Genomic DNA, 6,036 nt, shown 5'->3' with positions numbered 1-6,036 from the left:
CTACAGCTGAAGATTTGCAAGTCCTTACATTTATTGGTGTGGACCCTCTCAGACTCAATCATAGAGAAGACCCCCTAGTGCCGAAATTTGAATGATATGATGTGTTTTGTTGCCCCCATAGTATATGTAGTGCGTGTATATTCATATAGAATTTCGACAGAATTATTAATTTGGATTAGGGTTTAGTACACCGTCCTACTCTAGTGTTTATATAGCTCCTTAACTCTGGTTGGTTTTGGAGCTTTAATTACATTAGTGACCCTTGCCAGGGATCTGTGTTGTCCAGTGTATGTTATATGCATAAGCAATATGTACTGTATGCTAACCGTTTGCTTTTTTTTTGTATGGACTGGCTCTATAATCACATTTATGTTAAGAGGTGTCTTTAGTTATGAGGATTCCTATGTAAGAAAAAAATTAATTCCAGCTACAGAGGTCAGGTATTAGCATGTGGCGGTGGCATGAGAGTCAATTCTTTTGTTCACACGCTTTCGTGACAGAGACCAACCTTCATTCCCATGCTTTGAGTCCTTATCTAATGTAAAAGTGATGTGTGTAGAATACAAGAGGAAAATATAAGTTTGAGAATAAAATAATTAAGAGGAGAAAGAAAATAGAAAGTATTTTTATTGTTTTGTGTGTGTGTGTGTGTGTGTGTGTGTGTGTGTGTGTGTGTTGTGCATTTTATACCTGGTAGTTTTAGTAGATTGTATTTGTACCCCCGTTTTTGCGTTTTCGTAATGTTCTCTAATTTGACGTTACCTTTGGGGAGATCCGATACGATCCGTGCTACCTCACGTGAGCCACGTAGCTTACGCATCGTACCATCATATGCTCCTTAATCAGTAAGGCCAATCCCTGTCCCACTGTTTTTGTTCTTTTGTACCTATTGATGCTTTTGCTTGTATTAGTTTCTACGAGGTATTCAGTGTTTTTATTAGTATGTTATTTTATTAGTATTAAATTCAGTATTTATGTTGATAGAGAATATCAAATTTACAGTTGCAAAAACGATGCAGAGAAACAAGTTTATGATAAACCTCTCGCATCGTGTCCATTTCTGCTTGTATATCATATTAAATGAATTTATTGTTTTCCTTTATTCGGAATATGTTTTAAAAGTATATAATCTGGAAATAAGAATATAGTTACAAAATTACAGTTACAAAAACTATGCAGAGAAGCTCCTTTAGGATAGATTCTATAGAAGAGTTTATACCTATCGCGTCGCGTTTGTTTCTGTTTATATATCATATTTAAAAATAATTAAATTAATGTTAAGGTCTACGTGTCATTTCTAAAGGTTTTCATAATTACATTAATAAAGTGCTTTAGTTCAGAGTATATTTTCTTATCTATAAGGTCATTTGTATATATTAATTGTTTAGATTCCACTCCCCCGTATTAATCTCTAATCTTATTCGTGATTATATACATGTCTGTAGACGTTTGGATACATCTTAAAATAATATGATTTTTTTAATCTGTATGGTTGTTACAGTCTGCAGGGTGGTATAGTAATTATTAGGTGCCTGTTGAAGGACACACGGTACTAATTATACGGAAGAACTGTGAACCAGTCTAGAAATGGGTGAAGAAATGATAGAGCATTTACAGGTTTGGTGGTCCATAATTGGTTAATAATGAAAATTAAAATTTTAGGAAAAATATCTTTTGAGAGCTTGTCCTATATGTAATGTAAAAAAAATATTGACAAATTTCTACTGATACAATTTTAGCATTTTTACAGGCTTGACTCAGGAGTACTCAATACTGAAAGTAGCACCTGATTCATTTGGTGCAGAATCAATAACACGTGTTTCATGCACATGTATGTAAATAAATTGCCGCGGGTCATATGGTGTTCTCCACACATAAGCTTGCACCAAGGTTAGATGTGCACGAAGAATTATAGGTGTCATTATCAGCACCCATAAATTTTAAGTTATTGAATTTTGAATATGACAGTGTTTCCATATGTTTACCATTGGAGTGGAATTAGTACCGTGAGTCCTGAAGGCCACCTCTCCAGTCGGTAAGGGGTCAGAAAGACCCGGTACGGAAAAGGCCCGGTACGGAAAGGGCCTGGGTTAAAAAGGACCCGGTCCAGAAAGGCCAGTATCGGGTCAGAAAGGACCTGAACTTAAAAGGCTCGGGCTGAAAAGACCGCTTAAAAGATTGATTAATAATAATAATAATAATAATAATAATAATAAATAATAATAATAATAATAATAATAATAATAAATAATAATAAGAATAAGAAGAAGAAGAAGAAGAAGAAGAAGGAAGAGAAGAAGAAGAAGAAGAAGAATTAGAAGAACACAGCTTTTCTACAATACACATATCTATTCACTTCTAAGTTAATGCCATTTTACATACATTGCTAAAACACTGAGCTGCAGAACCTGAAGTACTGGTCAGTGATGATGAACACCAAGACTAAAATAAAGCACTGATAGCAAATAACAGACCGTTACAGATTACAGAATTGTAGTACCGATATTAGAAAAGAATCGCAATCGCATTGTACTTTTCACACTTCCTTTACTTGTTTTTTTTTATCTCAGATTTATTTAATATGTTAAGAAACTTCGATAATCACAATTGAGACTCGAATACAAGTCTCTACAATCACAACTCTTTCCCATGCCTCCAGTCTCGACAGAGCATGTGTCATACGATTTTAACAGTTTTTGTAGCGATTACTGAGACACTCCTGACTGGACTACCCCAGGCGATTATCTATAAACTTCAGGTGTATGGTACTCATGCCTCTTTCTTCTCTTCACTCATAACATTTTATTCATCCTCATCTATACTTTTTTCCCCCATTACATATATATTTTAGTGAACTTTCCTTATTTTACGTTTTCTGATATCTTTCAAAATTACTGTGACTTTTTCTAAGGATGAAGATTTTTAAGCTACTGACCTTGGATTACGTACTTATATAATGAAATCATTGCCATTTTGTTTAAAAAAGAGAAAATGTATGTACTGTATGTGCAGTATTCATAGATCTCAGATTATAGTTTTTGGACCCACAATGGAGAGATGCTCGATTGCTTTCATGTAATTTTCTTACAAATGTTCAATTGCGCCATACATTTCTGTAACAGTTGTCGATACAATACTGCAGTAAATTGAAATCAAATTTGGCCCTATATGTAGTATTAAATCAAAATGTTTGAACTTTGCGTCACACGTACAATTCCATAATTTAACTTTTCTTTAAGTATGTATTTACGATTTTATATGTGATTGTTTTATTTTCTTGAATGCCCAATAAAATCACCTGTTCATATGAGACTTTCTGATAGCCACATATTTGATCTCGAGTTGTAAGACCGCGTTTCAACAGTATTTTCTACCCAGCATTTTTACATTTTGTAATCTACACTAGGAAAACAAAGGCTTGAAAATTACGAGTCAACTTTGACAGCCACTGTGTGCAATTTTGTTGTGTTGTAAGTTTTTTTTTGAAAAATGAATATCTATGTTTTTATAGTTCGATGATTATTTGTTGCTGTTATTGTAGAAATGTTTACTATATTTTGCTGTTAAATTTATCTGACATCTATTGTGTGCAATATTGTTGTAGTATTTTATATTAGATTTCAGTATTAATGTATTAATACTAATTCTTATTATTACTGACAAATTTATAAATCTGAAATGGCATTAGCGTTTGTTTGTCTTTTGTTGCTTATACTAGTTAGACATGATATATTTTCTTCTTTTTGTCTTTCCATCCCGCCATAACAATTTTGTGTTGCTATTTTTTAAAATAAATAACCTCTTAATTCTCTTCTAATACTAAACTGACTTACATTGCAACCACAACGCAATAACGGTGCCTACAAGGCACAGAATATAGCAAATGTCTTTTGAAGCATAAATTATAATGAACAAAAATAAATTACGCATGCACATGTATTAACGATATTGAATGTATGTGAAACAGGAAGAGCAATAGTCTTCGCAAATGAAAATATTCATCCATAATTAATTAAATCATCATTACTTAATTAAGGCATTACCATAACAAAGTTGGCATGCACAAACCTCATGTGGGTGACACTAACTAGTATTCAGTCTGTATATGTTATAACAAATATATTATTGATTTGCTTTATTTGCAATGTTTTCTTACACAATTATTATTTGCCTTCTTTTAACTTTCTCACATTTAGTAAATTGCGTTATTTTCTTCATTGTTCATTTTATATAGAGCAAGTAGTAGCGTGTCGCAATTAATTTCATGATCACTCACGTATGATTGTAGCATACTACACAGTGATTCTTTACTGCACATTATTTATAGATATTTCGCAGTAAAACAAGGATTTGATATTTACGTATTAGTTACTTTTAGTAGACATGATAAAAGTAATTGGTAATTGATACATAAATGGGCCTTTTTGTGTTGGGCCCTTTTAATCATTAGTCCGTTTTGGTCGTGGGCTTTTTTGGTACGGTCCGTTTTGACCCCGATCCCTCCAGTCACCCATTTGTCATGCAGGTATAGGTATGCAGGTCGATAATTTATTTATTCCATATATTCCCGCAGATTAAATTTGGTTGCCGTAGCTCTATCTCGTTTCTCTTTGAATATTTTATCGTTTAGTATGTTATATATGTTTTTATCTCCAATCCAAATTTCACTATTGTCTCTATACGTATATATTAAATCTCGTGTTTCTTTACCACATCTCGGTGGTTCCAGTAACTTTGAAAGTATATTATTTTTAAAAATAGAATACAGATACCTCCGCAGGGGAATATGGATCAGCTATTTATGTGGTTTATTTTATTTTAAATATTTGCCTTTTGTTTAATACTTATGTTTGGTACGTTTAATCCTCCTTTCTCTTTTGGTCTATATATATATATATATATATATATATATATATATATATATATATATATATATATATATATATATAAATAATGCATTTTATTATTCCATATAAAGTCTATAATCTTCCCCTCTATGATCTTCATCATTGCTTCAGTTAGGTGCACTGTTTTCATAATATAGCTGAGTTGACTATACATGTACGTTTTAGCAACCTGAATACGCTCCATTAGATTGAGTGTTGTGTGTGACAAAATTTCAACCTGCCCTTCTGTCTTCGTTAGTAGCTCACGGTATTTGAGATGAGATGAGTTCCTCCCATATAATATTCCTAATGCTCTTACATGCTTTATAAGTTAGGAGCTAGACCAGGGTGATTACCTCTCCACTTACCTATCAGTAATATTTCTGTCTTATCATGATAATTGCTGACCCAGAGGCTTTTCCAAATTGTGTGAATTCATACCGTAAATGTTTAAAAGAGACTTCGTCTCTGGTGCAGTTTGTGCAGTCGTCTTTATGTAGCATAGTTTTATGTAGCATAGATAATCATTGACAGGAGACAAGTCCTTAAGTAGACTGCTCACTGACAAGACGTTCCGTAATGTAAAGCTTTCTTCCTACGGTGAGGTATTTATACACAGACAATGTAGCCCTACAGTGTCTGCGTGCTTGTTGAATATAGGTTTCTCCCATGGAAAGTGCTTCGCATGTGCGGCACAGGATGAAACAAACTCAATGTTTCGAAATATTGTACAATATACATAAATCACACTCGGGTATCATTGTACACACACACAAAAAAAACCCCAAACCCAAGTACATGTACTTAATTAATAAAGGGATTTATACAATTCCATGACAATTACTAATTTATATAAAACCTTTTTCACTGTTTGACTAGACAGTTAACTGGTGGTTAAAGGATTTATTTATAGCTTCATAACTGCACCTTGTCATGAACACCCTCAACCAAACAATCAAGTTATAATTAGGTTCAGTTTTAATTGACATCCCCAAAAATGGTAAGCATAATTCGAAAATTGTGAACCCATTTTCATAAGATGGTCAGAAGTCAATTAATTTGGACTAAAAAATGTCAAGAACTGAGATGTTAACAACAATCTATACATATTTTAAAATAAAATACAAATTACATTTTTCCATAATTACAT

This window comes from Sinohyriopsis cumingii, chromosome 15, assembly GCF_028554795.1.
Source record: "Sinohyriopsis cumingii isolate HCF-2022 chromosome 15, ASM2855479v2, whole genome shotgun sequence".
Taxonomy (NCBI): domain Eukaryota; kingdom Metazoa; phylum Mollusca; class Bivalvia; order Unionida; family Unionidae; genus Sinohyriopsis; species Sinohyriopsis cumingii.
The sequence above is the reverse complement of the archived record's forward strand: the minus strand, read 5'-3'. Positions refer to the sequence as shown.